Source organism: Artibeus jamaicensis, unplaced genomic scaffold, assembly GCF_021234435.1.
Source record: "Artibeus jamaicensis isolate MK-2021 breed Jamaican fruit bat unplaced genomic scaffold, CSHL_Jam_final scaffold_833, whole genome shotgun sequence".
NCBI lineage: Eukaryota > Metazoa > Chordata > Mammalia > Chiroptera > Phyllostomidae > Artibeus > Artibeus jamaicensis.
This window is the reverse complement of record NW_026522056.1, coordinates 13,343,741-13,366,890: the sequence shown is the minus strand read 5'-3', so window position 1 is coordinate 13,366,890 and position 23,150 is coordinate 13,343,741. Positions and strand designations below refer to the sequence as shown.

General features: G+C 42.5%; 1 pseudogene; it reads right to left on the bottom strand.

Annotated features, from left to right (window-relative positions):
• Positions 1–1,295: 1,295 nt before the first annotated feature.
• Positions 1,296–2,578, bottom strand: LOC119036912 (ERBB receptor feedback inhibitor 1-like; annotated as a pseudogene).
• Between the last annotated feature and the right edge of the window lie 20,572 nt (positions 2,579–23,150).

The following is a 23,150-nucleotide window of genomic DNA, read 5'->3' as shown; positions in this document are numbered from 1 at the left end:
CGGCAGCAGGGCCAGTAGAAACAAGGAAGTAAACTAGTCCAGTGGTGCTTCAGGATAAAAACAAGCATGTGTTTCATTGATTTTTGCAGAGTGGAAGGTGCTCTTCAACATTTTTCCCATTTTCAGTAACAAATTTCTAACTAGCTGCATATTTATAGTCACTGATTATTGGAAGGTAAATTATTCTCTATATGGAAGATGGAGCTCCATTAAATTATTATTGTGACCTCAATAAATAATGACATTATTTCTCAATAAAAAGGCCCCATTTGGTAAAATTTCCAAGTTAGTTATATTTTTGTTCTCTGAGGATCTGAAGATTCTTTACCAATTTGTTTATGTATTAAATTTGCATCTCCTTAAATTGTAGATACAGAGATAAGCAATATAAATTGAAATGCAAACTAAATTCTCTTAGGAAATTTGTTTTACTTCTATCTACCCATTCTATCAGCTTATCTCCCAAAGGACTTGCTTTTATTTCCCTATCCTGCCATCTGGAGTCCTAATGGAAATTAGACATAGGTAGAACACTGATATCCAGTTGCTTAATGATAGTGAAAGTTCCGATTTACTGGCAGATGGTGGAGGAAGGGGTCAAAAGGTTCAGAGAATTGGGGATGGGATGTATACCACTTAAGGACACAGAACTCGATATCTGACAGTTCTGCAGGCGAGGCCAGGAGACACTCGGAGCTCCCAAGCAGTAATGAAATGTGCTGGTGGGAGGGGTGCCAGGGTCCCGAGAAGCTCAGGAACTCTGTACTCCAAGCTAATAGCTGGAGGTGCTGTTAGAGCCCTGGGTTCCCAACAGCTGTGGGAATGACGAAAATTGGAAACATCAGAGTCCAGGCAGCAGTTTCACCTTCAGAAGAAAGATGCAAACACGTATATGTATCACAGCAACTGACAAAATCGGTGGCAGCTGGGAGTCTCAGTCTGGGGAGAGCTATGGAGATGCTGAATGGGACATAGAATTCCTAGAGGCAAGACAGACAGGCAGCCAACAAGGATATACTTTACACAACCAGAGTAAACCAAGGATAGATAATCAGAAAGCTGAGGGCAATTGTACCAACGAAAGTCATGACCCCTGGCTTGGTTTTCAGATGTAGGGCTGTGCTCAAATGTGAGACCTATTGATTGAAGGAGAGAGAGTCTGTGACCCTGTGAGGAGAGATCCTACAATATCATGTTACATTTAGTCAACAGTTATTCTCTAAATCTTTCCCCAAATGGACCTGCAGAAATTCACTAGGACAACTTGTACTGGGGAAGAGCAAATACTCAGATTTTTAAGGATTGCTTGTTTGCTTCTGCTTCCCTAAAAATGTTTCATATTTGTCCAGGTATGGTGGTCTCTCAGGTCCATTGTATGTTGAACTAGGCTTCTTCCCATTTTCAGTACCAGGCAGACCCTTTGCTGTTCTGTCTGTGCAGTTTTGCCGCTGACACCTGGGGTCAGGGGTAAAACCCTGTGTGGGGGGCATGACCTTGATGAGATAAGACAGAAGCTTTTAGAACTCCATCTGCAGGAGTCACTTCGTGGCAAAGCCTCTCTTGGCGGTACTTTGAGAGGCCTGTCTTCATCACAGTAGGTGCTGGAAGTCACTTCTGTCCACCACTTTCGGTAATCTGTTTTCACAGGTCTAGGAGGTGTGAGGACCCTGGAGAGGACCTCAGATTTTGCTTCATTGGAGTTTGGAGGAGCTCTGTGTAGGGGTTGAATATCTATATGGCTGGCTTATTAAAGGACCCAGTTGGTTCCGAGTGAGACCTTAATCTTCAGTGGTTTTGAGTTTAGGGGTGTCTGGATGCTGCCCACCGGCCTTTTGGTCAGGTGCCTGGCTGAGATCCATGAGAGAAACAGTCGGGGTGTCAAAATAGGGAGTTGATGTGTTCACACCCATAGATGCTTCACCTTCCAGGAACGCTGCACTTGAACCCAGGTGTGCAGTCTTCCAGAAGCAAGTCTGTGTCGGAGCAGATGAAAAATTGCACTGCACAGTTGTGTCTTCCAGAGAGAGGCAACAGGGGAAGGGCTCTGGAGCCTCCTTGTGGAGTGCCGGGCAGTGGAATGGGGACCGGCTGTTCTTCATGGGTGTGAGTGGAGGTGGGACTACACGGCCAGCCCATTTACAGAGAGTTTCTTAAAACCACGACTGCCCTGGCTGTTGTGGCTCAGTATACTGAGCATCAGCCTGCAAACCAAAGGGTTGCCAGTTCTGTTCCAAGTCAGGGCACATGCCTGTGTTGTGGGCAGGTCCCCACTACGGGGCGAGAGAGAGGTAACCGCACATTGATGTTTCTCTCCCTCTCTTTTTCTCTCCCTTCCCCTCTGTCTAAAAATAAATAAATAAAATATTAAAAAACAAAACAAAACACTGACAACTTGATCCTTGTCATAGGGTCCCAAGTTTTCACTTGGGAGAAAGATAAGTGGGGGCAGGCTGGACTTCTGAGCTGGTGGCGGGGGGCCCTGCTCTGCAAAGCAGTGGCCATACGTTGGAGCAAATGCCCCGGTGCACCCAAGAGACATCAGGTGCACCTGAGTGGTAGCCTTCACACTGCAGGCCATGGTTAGTGGATCAGTGTTTAAAAAGTTATCTTCAAACTCCCTGCAACTACCCCAGCAGGTGTTCCAAGTTCCCTGTGGCCTGTACATCATGCATAAACCCTCGCATCTCCTGGACAGCAACTGCTGCAGTGGACAGTGAATCTCACCCCAGGACTTCGGCACCTGGCCAGCAGGTATAGGTCCCCAGCAGAGCCTCAGTTGCCCCACCCACCCTCCCGTGCGCAAGTCTGTCCAGGCTGGCTCAGCGCCAAGGGCTGGGGGCCAGGATGCTATGCAAACACTTAGCCACTCAGAGCCACCTGCTCCCTCCCTCAGGGCTCCCTGCTGTCACTCAGCTGCCCTGCTCTGTTTTCTAAAGGTGGGAATTTTAGGGGCCGTCTCAGGGGAGGGTCTCAATAGCATATTCATTAGCTTTCCAGGTGTGCTTTTAATATGATAATTTATCAAAAATGAGCGTTTAGAGGGGTCGGCCCCATTCTCTGGTCAGTTTCACCTTCTAGGAATGTCACAGAAGGGGGACCTTGGCAGAGGTTGGTCGGCCTGGCCAGTCTGGAGTGTGTAAACCATTAGTGTCTTGGGTTAGGGAAGGTAAACCCTGTCGATTTATTAGTTGGCTGTAAATAGCCCCGCTGTTTAACTCCCTGTCTCAGTTTCCCCATTCCACTTGCCAAGGAAAAGGAATTTTCCTAGCTTCTTGCTATTCCGCCTCACTAATTCCCATATCATTTAAGTGGCAAGTGCTGTTGTAACAAACACCTGAAATGTGTGACACTGGCCAAGCAGTGGGGAGAAAACGGATCACAAGCAGAAACACTGGTTCTTTCTCAGGCAGTGGCGATGTTTTGGTAGAACCGTCAGTCTGAGAAAACCTGAAGTCAGATCCCAAGCCACCTGAGCCTGTAGCACCAGGGTACAAGGTTGAAAAGCAGTATTTCAGGAGTGTGCATGGGTTGTTATTGGCTGCCATTAGCAAGAAGATATTGTAAGAAAAACATGAGTCCAGGAAGGAACTAGCTGGTTTGGAAGGAGATATGGAAGGGAAAAGAGAAAGCCCAGAAATGAAAGACCTTAGGGGGCTGGAAACATTTTATTCTACTGGACTTCAAAACAGCCAAAGATAAGACAGAATGTTTTGAGTACCTGAGACCATTAAAAATCAGCCTTAGGTAAAAATTCTTTCAGGAATAGCCATCATTTGCATATCTAAAAACTCACTAATGTGCTATGCTAAATTTAACTAAATTGATTATTAACCTTGAAATATCTTTTGTGATTGAAAGAACTGCTAGAAGCTATGAAACTTGAATTTTATAAAAATATGTTCTGGGTCAAATTCTAAGGCAGTGTGTCCCCGGTCTGACTGGAGCAAACCATAGAGGTAGTTCAAAGTGACAATGGGGGTGACATTGGTGGTGACATTCTCCCATGGTGGAGGGGGGTTAAGAAACTTTCAAGGTTCTTTCGGCTGGTCTAATACTTAAATCCACATGAGACAGATTAACCAGAGAAATAACCAAATTTAATTCTGTAAGTATGCATGGTAAGCCCCTGATACGTGAGGGGGTCAGAGACCCCACATACAGGAGAGGTTCAAAGGCAAAGTTAAAGTGAGGTGTAGGTGACACTCTGAGCTAAGGATGAGGGAAGGCACCTTCGGGCTTCAGAGGGGAGGAAGGTCCTTTCAGGAAGATAAGAAGAGCATAGTAGCACAATTTACAGTAGTCAAGTGCTGGAAGCAACGTAAGTGCCCATCAGTAAATGAGTAGATCAAAAAATTAAGGGTTTGTAGAACAATTATAAAGAATGCATGGACAATAACAAGTGGGGAGGGCTGGGGTTGTGGGGAGGGCTGAGGGGCAAAGACAGAAAACTGTGCTTGAACAACAATAAAACATGTTTAAAAAATAAAACTTAGAAATAATTTTTAAAAATGATGGTATATTTATACAATGGAATTCTACAGAGCAGAAAGAAAGAAGGAGCTCCTACCCTTTGCAACAGCATGGATGAAACTGGAGAGCATTATGCTGAGTGAAATAAGCCAGGTGGTAAAAGAAAAATACCATATGATCTCACCTATAAGTGGAACCTAATCAACCAAAGAAACAAGCAAGCAAAACATAACCAGAGACATGGAAATTAAGAACAGGCTGACAGTGACCAGAGGGGAGAGGGGGAGGAGATAATGGGGGAAAGGGCGAAGGGTTTACAGGAACAATTATAAAGGACACACGGACAATAACAAGGTTGGGTGGGGGTGAATAGGTGAAGGAGGTAGCGAGGGCTGGGGGGGGAAGGTAGATAACTACTTGAACAACAATAAAAAATAAATTTAAAAAGAGCATATGTTCAGCAACTAGTAGTTGGTACTGCCCTATAAATAGGTCATAAAGTGTTATTTCTGGTGATAACTCTTATTATTAAAAAGGGCCCTAATTTAAATTCTTTCAGGGAAGGCTAAAAGTTTCTCATGAGCCTGAAGAATTGTGATTGCCTTCAGCTAAAAAAAATGTACACACCAAAGTGGCATATTTTGGAGAGACCAGTTCTGGAGCCTAACCCACTTTACCAAAACAATACATGTCATAAGCACAGTTATGGAGCATGTCCTACAAGCATGGTGTTGGGTGTGTCAGCTGTTATGAGACCCAAATTGGATATACAAAAGCAAAAGTAACACAGAGAACTAAAACACAGAAGTAAAACATTAAAAACGGTTAGAAAATGTTATAGGATTTTAGAATTTAAAACAACTGCCAACTAGAACTTTTATGGAAGACTGTCATACAAAGCATTTGACCTGGGCTTCAAAGCATAAGTCCTACTTAAGGACTTTAATGGATAGGAAGAGTGGTGGTCAAGGTCCTTGTAGGTGAGAAGAAAGGCATGAAGTGGGAAAGTGTCCTCTGGGGCTCACATGTATTAAGGTTAGTAATATTTAGAAGATGAGCCAGAGATTTGACGACCCTGGATTTGACACTAAGAATGTGATAAATGAAGTATTAGCCGATGTGGGGATTTTCAAATATGGTCAGCAACGTAGGCATGGGGTTAGGAGTATGTAACAGAATATAACATCATTTGGAGAGAGAATAAAGTGGGAAAAGAAGATCTGTTTGCAGATTATCACAATATTCTTCTCAGTGTGCAGGGAAGAGAGGGACAGATGCATTAGCAGAAGAAATTTAATAGGATCAGGGAAATGCCTGATTACGGGAGATGGAGGATATGTTCAAGGTGTAGTTTATAAGCCTTGATTTCTCAGTCTGTCCATACTTATGGAAATGTACGAATGCATTGTATTTTGTAGAAATTTTGTGAAATCCCAAATCCTAAACTGGTCGTTTCTTTTCCCCATTAAAATAAGAAAAGAAATGTTAAGAAAAATTTACAATCTGTTGTTCACAGAGCCACTATAACACTATAAATGAGGGCAAGCATCTCTTAAGATTAAATGAAGTATATTTTGCTGTCTTCGTATAAAAGTCTCTAAGTTTAATGATAGACTTAAAAGTACATCTAATTAACCACCTAAATTTCTGTCATGGTCACTATAGGCAATTATGTTTGTTCACTTTTAAGTTATTGGTATGATGGGACATTGATTTCGTCATAAGGAAAGACCTGAGTCTGTTTGAGTCCATGCACTGAGGACTCTGCCTTCGAGGTACGCTGGCAAATTGCTTTACCTCTCTGAACCTCAGTTTCTGGTACATAAATAGGAATAAGAATAATATCTAACTTAAAGAGTTGTGATGAGTGAATGAATTAATACATTAAAAGTGCTCAGAATGTAGCGAACTCTCAGTCATTGTCTGTTGTAGCTACTACTACTGTTCCTACTGTAGGCTTTTTTAGCTCATGTCCCATGTGAGTGCAGGAAAGAGTTCTAGAGAGATCACTTTGGAGAGCAACTTGGAGGTCATATAAACACAACTGCAAGGCATCAAAGATGAGATTAAGTCCTTTATCATGGAATCTGGGGTTAGCCACCAATTTGTGGGCTTCAGCAAGTAATTTCATTTCTGTGGGTGTTGTTGGTAAAGGGAGGGATTCTTGTCATGTGATTTCTAAGGTCCTTCCCAGCTGTATTTTTCTCTGTTCACTGGACTCCCTTCTGTATGGGGGCATGAATCGTGACTCCTTTGTTTACCATTATTCCAAGACCCTAGCACCATCCCCAGTGCTTAGTACACTTAAATAAATATTTGATACATGAATAATAGTGTAGTTGCACTGAAGTCTATCTACTGAAGGGACCTGGGGACTGGGTTATTATTTTTGATACAAAGTGGAGTTTTTTGGCTTGGGCTTATGTCTTAGAATTTCTCTATTTTTCTTCATGAAAGGGAAGGAGGTGATGGTACCAATCTAACACCACCGAGTGAGTGTTGAGAATTAATCTATTGCAGTTGAGTCTTTGGGTATAAATACTACATCAGGGTCAATTATAATCAGGAGTAATTTTCAGATAGCAATTATGAGGTTGGAAGTTCATGGTGTTTGCCTATGAGAACATATTCATAAATGTAACTTAATACTTCCAAACTTAAAACTTGAAAGTTCATCAACACATATCCGTACTGGCAGTGTTTGGTTGCAGAAGGAGATTCCATGTTTGGATACTGGGTGAAGGCTGGAAGGAAAGGACACTAAATATAGGACGTGAGGCAGAGGGAACTGGTCAAGAGGAAGCTCAGAGAAGGCAGTAGGAGGAAGGAACTACAAGCAGCTTCAGAGGGAAGGGAGGCCCTTGCCACTGGGACATTACTTGAAATATTATACCTGACGTGGGTCTGGGCTTTCTGGGGTCACATAGGGTAGGACCTTGGGTCTTTTTTTCCTTTTGAATAGCAAAGTGGTCAGCGGTCCTAAAATGCTGGAGGAGTTGAGACACATGACACTGTGGTGTCTTTCTCTGAAATTCAATACAGTGAACCCTTAGTGATGGACCACTACCCTAGTTTGAATGTTCACACTGCAAAGTAGGCATCGCTATATCCACTTTATGATGAGAAAACTGTCATTCTAAGAGTCGAATAATTACATTTATTTTAAAAAGCAAAGGACTTAATTGTGATCTTAATTCTGTTTCGTCTGATGTCAATTCCTAAAATATTCTTATTACATACAGTATGTTGTGGGTATTCTTAGTTTTCATCTGTTCAGCTTACAATGGAAAGGTCATAAAACTACCTCTAATTTTAATATTTCAAGATCAGGAATAATGACCAGTAGAACTGAAGATACCATAGCCCCAAGAAATGCCAGATAATATATTACTGAGGGATTACTTAACAGGGCTTAGTACTGTTTTTCCTTATGTACACTGTATTTTTTTTTACATAGGAATTATATTTAGTGTTAGCTTTTTCTACTTAGATTTTTGTACACTTGCTAGAAAAACTATGGGGAATAGAATTGAAAATGTGGAAAAGTTTTGATAATTTATGAAAAAAAAGAATAGAATATTTGAAATAAGGACAATTGCAAAATCTATGACTTTTGGTTCTATTCAGACAAAAATTTCATAAACCAAGTGTGAAGCATACACCACACACCCCCCCAACATCAATATTTTTTCTTTTACTTGGACATGAAAGCTAAATTTTACTTACAGAAGTTCTGGATTTGGATTTTTGAGGTGTAGCCTCTTTCATGAAACTGCCTGACCAACCCAGCACAGAAATAATGTCCCCGATAACTGGTCAATGGAGCCACACTCGGGGACTAGCAGGGCCATTGAAACACTTCTCTCTCATTTTGAGGGTGAAATATGCTGATGTATTTCTAATTAGCCTATTAAAGGTGCATTCTCCTCATCGATCATTTTAAGCTCACTAGGAATTTTATTACCAAATCCTGAATGAGAGAGAAATGAGTTCAACCCAATAGTTTCTATATTTTCCTGCTGTACCTTTATGGCCAGCTTATTTTCTAAGTTATTGTTTAAATTCTAAAGTGAATAAAGAGTTAAATATTTTTCAAAATTAGGTCAGAAAAAGCAAAAGACAATGCAAATAAATATTGCACTTCCAGACAGCAAGGAAATATTTGAGTTTGGAAACAGAAGAATATAAGAAAATACTGACAGATCTGACCCAACAAGCTTTATTTTTTTACCTTTTTTCTCAACTTTTTTGATGTCTTTATGTGATTGTGCTTCTTGGAGTTTATTGATTTTCTTAAATGTAGAGATGGTTTTTAAATCAAATTTAGGATGTTTCTAGCCATTATATCTTCTAACATCCCTTCTCTATCTCTCCACTTCCTCTTTATTTCCCTCCACCGCCCACACCATGAACCCAGCACTCCCATTATGCGTATCTTGTATACTTCATGGTGCTTTACATATCGATGCACCTCTGTAAATTTACTCTCTTTTTTGGGATTATTTATATTGATTTATCTTTAAGTTTGCTGATTTTTTCTTCTGCCAGTTTAAATATGCTGTTGAGATATTTTGCTTAAAAAAAACCTCATGTTTTATGTTTTTCAATCCAAAATTTCTATCTGGTTCTTAAAAATTTCAATCTGTTTATTGATATTCTCTATTCAATAATACATTGTATAATACAGCTTCCATTATTCTTTAAGCATGGGTTCCTTTAGTTCTTTGACGTATTTGTAGTGACTACTTTGGAACCTGCTAGATCTGACGTCTAGGGCCCTCACAAACAATTTCTGTTGTTTGCTGCTTTTCTGTTTGTGCATCAAAGTTTCCTGTATCTTTGCGTATCTCATAATTTTTTGTTTAAAATTGGACATTTTTAGTAACATGAGGTACTATCAGGACACTGCTTTTAATTTCATTTCTGGGGCTTGGTGTTGTTTTTGTTTGCTCATTTGTTTGTTGTGTGACTTGGCCAGACTCTTGGAGTGGCTTCCACTTTCCATGTAATGTGAGGCCTCTGAAGTCGCCCCTCAGAGAGACTCATCCTCGGCACGAGCATTGTCATTCTGAGTTGACAGTGGTTTTCTCAGAGTTCCCTTTAACTTTCTCTTTTCCCGATTGCTCTGCTGATCTATCTGTTTCTGTTCACATCACACCCCGCTGTTAGGCTCCACTAATTTATGGCTGATTTCTTTATCGTTTTAGCCAGTGTCCTGGACTTTAAATTGCTCCACAATCCGATCCAATTAAATTTGGGACAAGGTATTGTTTTCAGGCCAGACTTGAACTAGTTCTGTCCCCAAGGCCACTCTTCTTGCCTGTCTCTTTCTCTGGTGCTCTGTGGTAAAGTACCTGAGCTACTGTTTAGTTTGTTGCTCTCGTAGAATAGCTAACCTTCTTTCAACTGCATATTACCCATATATTCATGTTTTTGAGACCCTTAGGCTTGAACTACCCACAGACAGCTTTGAATAACGTCAGTTGCTCTGAGGATAGGTTCAGACTTCTCTGTTTTTTTTGACTGCCTGTGTCCCTGAGAAAAAGCTCCGAGTCATGCTCCAGGCCTGGGGTAGAAACAGTGTTGTGATATGTTATGAACAGGGTACTGGCACGGCAGTGTCCGCTGGTCTTCTCTGCTGCCCTCTGTGCTGAACTGAGGGTGACCGAGGGCCCAGTGCCCTTGGCTTTCCAAGTCTGTGAGTGTGAGTGGGGACTAGATGGAGGAAGGGTGGCCCTTTGGCCTGTTGGCTGCACTGACCAGGAATTTAGCCTCTCAAATGTGGGATTGGAGGTGATGAAAAATGCTCTTCTCAGTGAGATGCTGTGTGTCTTTATTGGAAATGAAGGGACAAGGAACCTTGTCTTTTTGTCCACACTTACCTGAAATTAAGTCCTCCCCAGCTGAACTGGCACTCAGGGAGGCGTGGAGTGCTGTTATTGCTGAGATTTAGTAGATTTTTAAAGTAGAATTCCTTAAATAAATGTTGCTGTATCCCCTTAGAGCAATTTCCAAAGACTTTAAATGTTTGTCATTATTTTTTTAAAAATATTTTTACCAGATATGATTGTTTCACTAGGGAACTAGTACCGGACTCCTTACATCAGTATTCCAGAAGTGAAACTCTCAGTATTATTCTTTTTTACATCCTATATATATTTTTCATTTGTTCTAGGCAAATTAAAGATAATAGAGAATTTATTGTATTTGAAAAACATGTACATTACAGTGTAGCTGGGGAGCGAGATTCACATATATGCATAAACAGAAACATTTCAATATAACTAAATGTCAAACTAAGTGTTGTTATCATTGGAACCATGATTGCCAGCAAAGACAGGACCATAAGGATGAAGGCTCAACGAAAACCTTACAGTGAAGGTGGATACTGAGCACACCTTTTGAAATTGTATATAATTTGGTAGGTGGAGGTGACTAGAAAATGCACAAGGGGATCAGTATGAAAACAGGCAGTGCAGAAGTATGTGGCGTGTATGTGGCACTGTCGTGTAACTAGAACATGGGATGCCTATGGATACAGTGTGATCCAGTAGTAAGCGCACTGGTTGAAGTACCATTAAACCTTCTGGATTCAAATCCAATTCTACTTCGATTTCTTTGAGGGTCCTGGCAGTTATAGGGATAGTTGATATATACTAGTAAGAGATGGTTCAGTATCCTGAGACTAGCAATAGCATAGAGCCATTGCCACTGCTACCTATAGAGGGCAAGGAAGGAGAATGGTTTTGAGAAACCAGAGAAAGATGTAGTAAGAGCTGTAACCATAAGAAAGTGGTCCAGGACAGGAAAGCAGCTACCTTCAACCTGTGGGGTGGCACGAAGGAAGCCTGGGAACAAGGCCCCTCTCCTGCTCTGTAATTTCCTTCCTCTTTGGTCTCCCATTGATTCAACACAACTGGAGGCTAGAGGACAAAGGAAAGCAGTTTATTTGACCCATAGAGGTCAGCTGCCAGGATGTGCAGAAAGGTGAGAAAGAAGGAGAAAGAATTTGGAGAGCAATGGAGATATCCAGAGCCGCACTCACTGGTTACATAACCTTTAGCAAACCATTTACCCACTTGAATATTTATTTTTCCCATTTATATTATAATAAAATACTAGTATTACAGTGTCATATTGGGGAAAAGCAAGAGGCAAAATTAGAGATTAAAAGTTTAAATTTAACCATATACTATTTTTCAAAAGCCTACACCATCTAAAAGTGGTGGGATAACTATTTCCATAAAAAGAGCAACTTTTGGCCTGGCTGGTGTGGCTCAGTGGATTGAGTGCTGGTGTGTGAACCAAAGGGCCATTGGTTTGATTCTCAGTCAGAGCACAAGCCTAAGTTGTGGACCAGGTACCCACTTGGTGATATGTGAGAGGCAACCACACATTGATGTTTCTCTCCTTCTCTTCCTCCCTCCCTTCCCCTCTCTCTAAAAATTAATAAATAAACTCTTTTTTAAAAAGAGCAGCTGTAGCGATAGTTCAGATTTTACCATTTCTGTGTTTCTTTTTACCTTATGAGATATTTTATATGACAGCTTAGTCCTTGAACTTAAAAAGGGGTTTTTGAGCAAACAATTATACTTATTTCCTTTCGTCTGAAGTCTGTATCAGTTATTCAGGAGTAAATAATTCCCTTGTCAATTTACTTTGTTAAAAAATATATGCATTTGTGGGAATTTCAGAAAAACAAGTTTTTACATATGCTCATTGTTTGGAACTGCATCGTAACCAGAGAATGCCACTTTTCACAAGTTGTAAGGTGTTCTCACACTCACCACAGTGTCGCTCCCCTCCCTGACCGCACTGTCCCTTCTGAACCGCAGGAACACCGTCTCCAGTCAGGCCTCAGGCTCGTTCTAGGGGGGAGAGTGTGTTTGAAATGGATTTCTTCCCTCTGATGCTCTGACTCAGCCCCGGGGCAGTAGCTGTTCCCTATACACACTATTCCTGTATTCCTTAGAGCTCTTTTTATCCTTAGTAAGCAATCTCCTGTTATAATTAATAATTCTTATATTAAAATTTCCCTGTTCTAACTACTCTGTAGTTTCTGTTGCCTGATGGGACCAAGATAATGTAGTCCCAAAAGAGGAATTTGTTTCCTTTTTTGCTAGGCTTTGATTATTTGGTCATGCCCTTGAACTTGGGCACAGGACTGAGGAAAACAAGATAATAGGAATCCATGGTGGCTTTCAGTGGTATCACAACGAATCACTCTATCACTGGTGGTTAATTGTGATGAAGTGTCAGCTGAAGCAAGGGCCTTGAAGCCCACAGGGCGGCTGCACCCGACTGTTACCGAGTGTTGCAGGAAGGGTTGCCATCTGTGTTGTGAGACGGATTGTAACTCCTCAGTGGACTGCAGAGATCCTATAAATCATGTGACCAGAAGAACGACCAGGACATCTCTAACCTCTGCGTGGCAGAGACGCTGTATTATCTGCACGCTCTCTACAAGTCCCTTCTATTTCTCAGGCACCTCCACCCCATTTACAGCACAAAACCACAGCTGCTGGTGTTCCTGTGGCTCAGAAGGAGCCACTGGGTGGCAGAAAGACAGTGTTGGATGCCACGTGGGCAGAAGCTCGTGGGAAGCAGTTCTCTATGGCCTGGGAGAAGGCTCTTTGTGGCGAGGTGCTGTGCTGGGGGTATTTGCTGGGAGGCCTCTGGTGTCCTGGGGAAGATACTACCCTTCCCTTCCTTCCTTCCTTCCTTCTTTCCTTCCTCCCTTCCTTCCTTCCTTCCTTCCTTCCTTCCTTCCTTCCTTCCTTCCTTCCTTCCTTCCTTCCTTCCTCCCTCCCTTCCTTCCTTCCTTCCTTCCTTCCTTCCTTCCTTCCTTCCTTCCCTCCCTCCCTCCCTCCCTCCCTCCCTCCCTCCCTCCCTCCCTCCCTCCCTCCCTCCTTCCCTCTTCTCTCCACCAGCTCTCTTCCATCTCTCTTTTAACCTGGACACTCAGTACTCCCTTAACTCAAGGCAGTTTATTTAGAAGACTTGGGACACTTCTGTGGGTCTGTCCATGGCTGTTTATCACTTTCCTATAAAGATATTAAAACATCACTCTAACTATGAAAAGTAGAGTTGCTTTGGAGTTAGTCCTTATACTGTACCAGCTGACAGTAAATGGGACTAAAAAATACAGACAGAATAATGTATTAGATTAGAAGATTACTTTGTCTCTGCTCTGTGCACTTTGGATCATATTTTCTTGTTTGAAGTTGTATATAAGAGCAGTACGTCTGCAGTGAAATTTCTATAAGTGAGAACAGGAAGCGAGAAGACCCCGTACCTGGTTTCTGCCATCAAATAGCATCAGGATCTGAAGCAAAGAACACCTTCTATAGGCTTTCGCGTTTCATCATTCAAATAGGAATTTCTCATTCTTGGAATAGAAATGTGTTAATATTTTCTAGACATTTTTTGAGTGCTCCCTTTATGCCTGGCATGTATAATCTACATCTCCTCATCTGTCTCGTGGTCCTATTGTAGAAAGTTCTCATGAAAATCAAGTGAGATACTGGAAGCATTCTGAAAAGGATAAAAAGCCCTGTTCTATACTGATATTGATATCTCAGTCGTCACAAGCCCAGGATGGCAATTAACTCCCTGTCTCTTGCATTTGGGCTGAGAGGAAGATTGTAAGTGATTCAGGTAGAGAGCATTTGTATTCCCAAAGAATGTTTCCCATAAATAGACAAACATTACAATCAACCTGGGAAGTTAATTTCGGTGTCTGACACAGATGGCTTTCGGCTTCATGCAGTTATGTTCTTGACCAGATGAGGTCTTCCTTTTATTAGTTTATGAGTCACAGGGCGAGCATGGCTGTTGTGCTGTGAATGCTAAATCAGGATTAAGGAGCTGGAGTTGCTTCTGGCTTTCGGGAAAAACCTTTTCGGCATATCTGTTTTTGTTGTTTATTGTGAACAGAGGCACCCTCTAGGGCTGCTCAGGGTACAGCCAACCTCTCAAATGCTTGGTCACTGGCTCTGCTGTGACTGTCTCCCTTTCGTCTCTGATGCTTTGGCTCCTAGCGTTCTGACAGGGTGCTCGTTCTCCTTCATTTGTTCTTGCCACTTCTCTTTCTCTCTTGATCTCATCAGCTCTCCAGGAGAAGGATTGCGTCACCAGACCACAAGACTACCTGGGGGCTCTGGGTGCTCTGTAACTGTCCTTTCCACTCCCTTCAACCAAGAAGAGTGACAGATTGCTGGCTGAGAGTGTTGGAATGGCTATTGGCTAACGATTGCTCTAATTTCCAGCAATAATAGTAGCAATCCTAAATAAATATAAAGCAATAGCACTGCAGTAGCTGGTATTCATTGCTGCTCTGGCTATTATTTAAAAAATTAAAAAAAATTTTCTGGGACTTGTAAGAACTCGGGGTCATATGGTACCACTTGGCCACACACAAATTTGACAAGTGGTAATGAGCAGGTGTGTCTTGAAGGGCAGACAGAAGGACAGGGACAGCTTCTCTGGAGAGTTACCCATCTTACATCAGAACTGCATGAGTGAGAAATAAACCTTTGTTGTGCTGGGCCACTGAGATTTGGGGTTTTGCTTGTTAATTAGTGTAGCATAAACTATCCTGACTGATACATATCGCTCATATGTGGCTTATGTCTCTGCTGTTAATATTTTCTCATATGCTGAGCCCGGAAGGCCTTGTGGCCATGCCAACTAGTCAGAAACACTTGTTACTCACTGTCCCTTTAGCAAGATAGGTATGTTTGGAGATGTTCTGTGTCAGTAGCTTTTAGAAGCTTCAGGGGAATTGCACACATTCTAAATTGCAAACGGGAGGTTGGAATTGCAGCTGTCCAGCTCCCGCCCAAAGTTTATGCCTTCCCTGTAAATTCTACGTAAGAGTAAATCTACATAAGATAATCTCACATTTCAGAAACAAAGCTTATTGATCATGAAACATGACTTAGAGGGTTAGCATTGATAATTTACTTAAATTGAACAAGAATAGATATTAGTTAGTTATGTTATTATAAATGCTATACAGAATTTAGAATCTTAGTCAAACATTCGTATACACAAAAGACTAAACATGGCTGTGTTCATTTTTAGGTCCACGGTGCATCAGTCTGGGTTTTCATTGTGAGCACAGAGGCCATGTCTGCACCTAACTGGATGAACCCATGTGATCATGTGGTCAGTGGGGTGGGAAAAGGAGGATTCCTTCCTTTGTCTCTCATGGAGGGAAGCAGGGCACTGGGTCCTACCACTTCTGTACATAGTGAAGTGGGAGAATTCCCTGAAAATGGGAGAAGAAGGTGCCTTCATAGCAGAGGCAACTAACCAGGAAACAATAAAAATGGTTGAGAAATACTCATTTCAGTTAGCAAACCACAATACCCGTGAAAGCATAGATTCCCTAGCACAGCAAAGGAGGGAGCACTTCCGCCTTCATTATCACTCAACGAGTACATAAAGGTAGTACTGCAATATAAGATAGATTTTTAAAAAAATTTATGGTTAGGAGTGGAATCTTTTTCTCAAAGTCCTTTCCAGAGCTCTGATACATCAAATAGCATTGTTCTGGTGAAGCAGTTTTGGGGGTCAGAATTCGGCTATTTGATGCCATCTTTCTCAGTTCCCAGTGGCTGTGAAGCTAGGACTCCTGGACTGTGGTTTGGAAACTATTCATCAGGATGGTGGTTTTGAATCAGATCTTGGATTTCTGGTGCACTGAGTCTTTTAACCCTCTACCTTCTTATCTCACCCCCACTTGCACTGGATGAAAGTTACAAAAGAGGGAGAGAAAAAAAACAAAAAAGTGTAAAAAGTCCCCAAACAAATGAAGAAAGCCAAACTGGCATTCTCATCTATTCAGAATGGCAGTGGATCAAAGAAGAATAAACCCTAAGTAAAAACAACTTCCCACTGAGGCTTCAAGTAAAATAGCACCTGATCTCTTGCATGTTAATTGCAGTTTGCATTTCTGATTTGCGATATGATGATCGATCAGGCGTAACTGCATTTCGTAGGCAGTAGCAAATGCAGGTATGAATGTGGGCTTGACATCGCCCAGAGATTATGTCATTTCTGGCAAACTCCACTCAGATGTGCTTTGAATGACTTAGTTGTTCTTCTCTCTGCTGAGCTGACGTGAACTCCACCTCAGGCACGAATCACAATCAGGCTACTGACCCACTTAGGGACCAGCATCATCTTCAGCCAGGAGTAGTTTAAGAGATAGCCTCAGCTTTTGCATTCACTCTGACCCCACTTTTCTAGAGGAAGGGCGAACATGAGAGAATGAAGAAAGGAGGCAAGAAGACCTTGACTGTGTGGAGCAGGAGAGGGTGGAAGGCCATGGTGGGCTCTCAGTCATCTCCATTTGGACAGTTAGCTACAAACACGCATTTAAGATTCTTCTTTTTGGCCCAGAATTTCCCTTTCAGCTGAGAGTATGACTGAATCAAGTATCAGGCACATTTGCCGTGGGGTTACCCAGGAAAGCTCCCCAGTACTGAGTTCAGCTGTCTCTCAGGTTACGATGTGTGTCCTCTGCTCACTGACAGGGGCCCGGGTACTTCTTAGGACCTGTGGATCTTTCAGTGTAACCAAAGACAGCACGCTACTGGGTTTTACCTTCTCTTCGCTCCTCCTAGAAACCTGAGACCAGGACTTGGGTACAGGTAGTTGACATGAGAGATGGACCCAGGAAACACCAGTGAGGAAATGATGATGTGAGGAAAAGAAGAAAAAGCCCAACATGGGTATATTAATAAGGGGGTTAGCACTGTGGGCCCTTCAGGAATAGTGTGTCCCCCGACTGGGAGGCTGGAGCATTGCTGCACTAACTTCTGCCTCCCACTGGGTGAAGGTTACCTACAAGTGTGGTAGTCCCACAGTTCTGGTTATAACTGAGTGCAGCAGGTCCAGTTCTCTTGGCATCAGGCAAAGCTCTCTGGCTGAGATAAGAGACCCAGGAGCTAAACAGAAGTGGAAAGTTGTCTTCGGGTAAACTCAGCTGGGGCAGAGGATATGGGCTGAGGCTTGACAGTGGCTACAGCATTGAACTTTGCAAGTCTTAGCTCAAGCGGAGAGTATGCAAACTCACCCTTCCTCCTACTTTTTAAATCTTTTTGGGCTTTGGATGGATTAGAGGATGCCCACCCACGCTGGCGAGGGCCCTCTGCTTTCCTCGGTTCACCAGTTCAAATGCTAATGTCTTCCAGAATTGCCGCCACAGATGCGCTTGGAAATAATGTTTAACCAGCACTCTGGGCATCGCTTAGGCATCAAGCTGACACATAACATTAAGCATCACTCTCTTGTCACTAGAGAGATAGATGTTGAGTGGGTCCAAACAACAGATATCCACTGCATTTATGTCTGCACTATGCAATACAGTGGCTGCATGTGGCTACTTCAAATTAAATTCAGTAAAATCCACATTTCAAATGTTCAATAGCTGTATGTGGCCAGTGGCTTCTCTTTGCTTCACAGTCCGGTGCTCAATCCACTGAGCCATACCAGCCAGGGCAGTGGCTTCTCTATTGGACAGAACATACATAGAACATTTCCCTTGCCAGGGAAAGTTTTTGAACTGCACTGTTATGTGTAGTGATAATAAATAATTCTGCATAATTTCTGTAATTGCCCAATAACTTTATATCAGTTTCTAAAAATACATTCTCACTTCCATTACATTATTTAACTCCTGTTTTAGCCTTGTGACATAAACAGAGAGTGTAATGTGATTTCCATGTTATAGCTGAGGAGGCCAGGATAGGTTCAGCAACTGGCAAGAAAGATCACCTAGCCACCGCAAGGTCACGGAGCACCTCCCAGTGCAGGGTCCCTCTTACTCATCCTGATCTGGAAGCCCAGATAATGGATGATTTGGTGTAAAGCTGCTTCTCGGGCCATAAAAACATAGGAACAATCGTTTGGTTGTCACAGTGTGAGTTTTTATACATTTTCCCATTGAGGAAATAACCATGCAATCCCAGCAAGTTATCTTTTATGGGGCTTTTAAGAGCTCCTTTGTCAAAGGGAACTGTAAGCCCATGACGTATATATGAAGATGGATTGGCAAATAGGAAATAGTTTGTCACTGGCTGGAGAAAAATAGGGGTAAAGAAGTTCTCCCAGGCTGCTCTTCTGCAGAGGCACAGGTCCTGGAAGTACACGGTCCCGGAGTGTGCAGTGGGGCGTGTCACCCTGGCCCCTGGCCCCTGGGTCCTGTGACTGGGAGGAGCAGGCAGTTCCCCAGAGCTGTATTTAAGGTGGAACTTGCCAGTTTATAAAGCTCAAGCTCTTACTGCCACACTGCAGAGCCTCCATAAAGAAATCACAGGGACATTAGACTCGTTTCTACGAGCCACACTTAAAACCAGGCCCACTGATTTGTGGGCCCCAGGGCAAGATTTTAGGCCTCATTTCCCTTGTGTCTAAATCAGTGGTGTCAAACTCATTTTCATCAGGGACCATACCAGCCTCATGGTTGTCTTCAAAGGGCCAGATGTCATTTTAGGACTGTATAAATGTAACTACTCCTTAACTAGGGGAAAGGAACTTGGTGCTGCTGCTGAGCAGAAACAGGGTGCTGGGCTGGATAAAACAAGGTGGAAGGCCAGATTCGGCCTGCGGGCCTTGTGATTGTCACCTGTGGTCTAAATGTTTCAAAGAGAGGCCCGTGGCTGGATCCACAGTGCCCCAGTGTTCTGGTCCGGTGGGTGGCTCGTCTCCAAGGATCTGCAGATCCTTCGAGATCTGCAGGTAAAAGGAGCCTTGCCCTCCAAGGCCAGACCTGCTGCCTTCCTGGAATATGCTGGCACCTGGCAGGTAGGGGCGGGCCTGAGCCTGTGCTTCTCGGTGCAGTGGCTGGGACCGGACACTTCCTGATGTGGGATGGACCTACTCGGTCAAGTGCTTCAAGGGACCAGGGTACAGCTTCCCTTCTGCACACATCATTTTCTGGTTAAGGAGGTCCAGGCACTCCTAGGCTTCAAACAACACACCTTCAGAACAAATGCAGGCAAAAGACTTACGTTACAAAACAGACCTGCTCCGACACCCACTTCAGGGTGATTTGGAGTGGCCAGTCCTCATTTCCCTGTGCCTTTCTGTCCCCCACATCTCAGCTCTTAGTCTGTGTCTTCCAGCTGCTGACCTAGATCAGCTTGACCCATGGCCCTCCCCCATATGCTTATTTGCTCAGAAAACTACTGAACTTTCAAAAAAGATTTTAGAGGACCCCAAACTAAAACCAGACAAAGCGAACAACAATGTCTAAAGCAGAGCGTCTTGGGGGATAGACTTTCTGCCCTCTTCAGGTCCAAAAGCTGAATTGCTCAAAAACTATTTTATTGCTTTAATAATCATATTGCAGGGCACTTTATTCCATTTATGACTTGTTATTTTCTAGTACATTCTGGTACTAGAAATTAGTCTTAAAATTCACAGCTCTATTTTTACAAAAGCATTTCGTATCTTCACCAGAGGGGAACCACAGCTGCCCCATTGGGCTACTTTCTGGAGAACAGTCCGGGCACCTCTGATTGTTACCTGTCAGTAGCTCAGCTGAACTGTAGGCAACGTAGCAAAGAGTAGAGGAATAGCAACCCTTTACGTGAGAGGCTTGCAGCCTAACGTGGCAGAGGTCAGTCAGAGCACGGCCCTGGTCACCATTCACAGCATCTGCTTCAGATCACTTAAAGCGCTGCTGCTGTATTTTTCGGATGAAGTAAATGACACCCGGAGGTCATCTCAACAGTTAGAGGCAATTTGAACTCTGTATTAGTTGACCTGATGCCAAGTGTCTTAGTCTGCTGAGGCTGCTACAACAAATGACCAAAAACGGGGTGGGTTGCAAACCAGACCTTTATTCTCAGAGTTCTGGAGGCTGGGAGTCTGAGATCAGGATGCCAGCAAATTTGGTTCTAGAGAGGACTCTCTTCTTTCTTTTTTTTTGTGATTTATTTAAAAAATTTCATTTTATTTTATTCTATCACCATTTACCTCTGCTATATTCTCTTGCACCTCCTCCCCCAACCCCCTGCAATACACCTTGAAAGGATGCCGTCCATTGAGTCAATCGCTGAGCTAAGCAGGTCCTATAACAGGCTGTGGAGCAGGGCTCCACCCTGGAAGTTAGGGAGTCGGCACGAGTCACAGCACCTTGTCAAGGTGGTGCCAGAAAAGAATTAGGCATTTAATGCAACATGTGAGGACTTTGCCTGCTGACAGTGCTGTCCTTGCTTAATTAAAGAGGGTGATTTTAAGAAGGTGACACAGGACTGAGGCATGATCATGTGAACAGTGCAATAACTGGATACTTTCAAAGAGTGGGGCATTACTCTTTAGCAGTATTCATATTATAATTATCCCTGGCTTGTTTAAGTGGTGGTGTTTTTGAATGCCAAAAAATTGTAACATCCAGAAAATGTGCCACAAAAACAATGAAGTTGAGGACTACTGATCTTGAACCTTATACTGTTACCAGTCAGATACCACACATAAGATTTCCTATTGTCTGGAGACAGGGGTAGGCAGAGAAAACAGCCAGCTAAAGGAGAAAAGAACATTTTAGTTTCAGCTTTGCTAGCATATGAGTCAATCAATGCCAGTCGTCCTGGTTCCACCACCTTTAAACTCCACAGGGAGAACTCTCCCATCAATAGGTTAATTGTGATAATAAAATTCCCACATTTTGAAAAATAGATTCATTTACCACCATGCAAATTGCCTTTTCTCTCCAAGCTCCTGATGGGGAACTATAAGCATCAGGACTTTTCTGAGGAGCTTTGCCTTTTATTGACCATGTCATATTTTTATAACTTCCCAATTAATCTTTCCAACTGCATTAGCCCTGTGTGTCAGATCTTCAATCTTCAGTTAATTGTGGAATCTTTCTAGGGACACAGATTTAACTCCCTGGTGAGCGGCAGACTGAGTGTCTTGTATTTATCATGACTTTATGTTTTCCAACTCCAAACTTTCTTCCTATTTCTATATGGTTCCAGACCAGCAAACTTGCAAGGTCTCCCATCACTGGTTTTGCTCTTGGTCTGTGTCTCAAGAGCATGCCCTTGAGGGCCCAGTAAGAAGTGATACATCTTCTGCTATGGTCTCCAAATCTATGCCTTTCCAAAGTCCACAGACCCTGGATGAGGTCACTACTCTGATGCTCTCGAATCTAGAACGTCACAGTATGGGCCACACACCAATAGCAGATGTTATCAGGTAAAAAACCTGCTCAAATAAAACCTCTGGACCCTGATATGCAGACCCTACTAGTTCTGGAAGACCAGTCCCTGCTGGTTCTCTAGGGGCACAGAACAGGCAAGCCACAGAGTACGCTTCTCAGTTATTTCCATTGGTCAGACAGCTGGTAGAGAAAAATACTGTTTTGAGGCTATAGTTTTAAAATCTCAGCTGAGACTCCCTTGGCCCTAGCGATGAGTCTTCATGGTAATTTTGCTTATCTGTAATAAAAATGACCATTTTGCCAGTCTCTTCGCTCACTTAGAAGTCCGTGCATAATTCTTTCTCAGTGTTTGGAAAATAACTGTTTCATATGCTAGTTTCCAATGCTCTTCTGACTTAGTGCTTTTTTTTTTTTAACCTTCTTGGGCAACTTGTGAGCAGGAAGGTCAGGAACTATGAGTCACCTGCCACCTTAATTTGACATCTGTTCTCATTGCTTTCAAGCTTCTCCACTTCAGAGCTTTGTTACAAATGACTCATTATTGTTAAATGGGTCTTTGAAAGGCATTTAGAGAACCAGGTGTAAAACAACCGAGATACCCTTAACATGTGTGACTTTGCAGAAAATCAAACAAAACAACCCTTTTCTGTAGCATTTTGTATTTTCCATAGCTATGGTGTCTAAGGAATAACTATATAACTCATTCTTCTAGGTAGTTTGATAACTATTTGTTGAGGCTAATATGAATGAACAAATAATAACCAGCTCTATTTAAAATCTATGTTCTCTAAAGATAATTCAAGAGATTTTTCCTGTCTTCAGCCCTGGATCTGAAATCATTTTTATACTAAAGTGAAGATGAAGTCTAGTCAGATAAATAGCACAAGTAATTTCTCATCAAAGGATAGCAGTCAACTTTCAATTACCCATTGGTGAACTGAGAGAGGGTCAATGAAGGAGCAATAATTTAGATACCTGTTTTAACAGAACTTACAACCTCATTTCAGAACTATCTTCAGAGCTGTCTCTTGCATTGCAATGAATCTTTCCTCCATTTTCTCCTCTCTTTTTGGAGTGGGGAAATGGACCAAATGTAGACAGCAGAAATGACAGAGAAGGTGAAGAGGGTATATGATAAATCTGTTTTTTCTTCATTCTTTAGAATGCAAAGTAGTTCTTGGCATAGAAGAGATGCTCAATAAATGTTTGTTAAGCTAAATATATCATCTGAACATTCAGAATAAGAATGTGGATACTTTTGTCTTTCCTGAACATAGGGGCTTTACTCTTAGGAAATTTGGTTGCCTAGAGGAAAAAGTTCCTTGAGGAAAAAAATAAGTGGTAATACGTTGCTTCTAGCTGGAGGCGGGCATAAGAGAGCCGTGTAACAGGGCTCGAGGTGGGACATTATTTGGAAGGGGCAGCTCGAGTCGCCCCTGTTTCAGATCGTCTCCCAACCTCCTTTCTCCTTCTGGGTTGCTGTCACACCTGTGCTGCATAG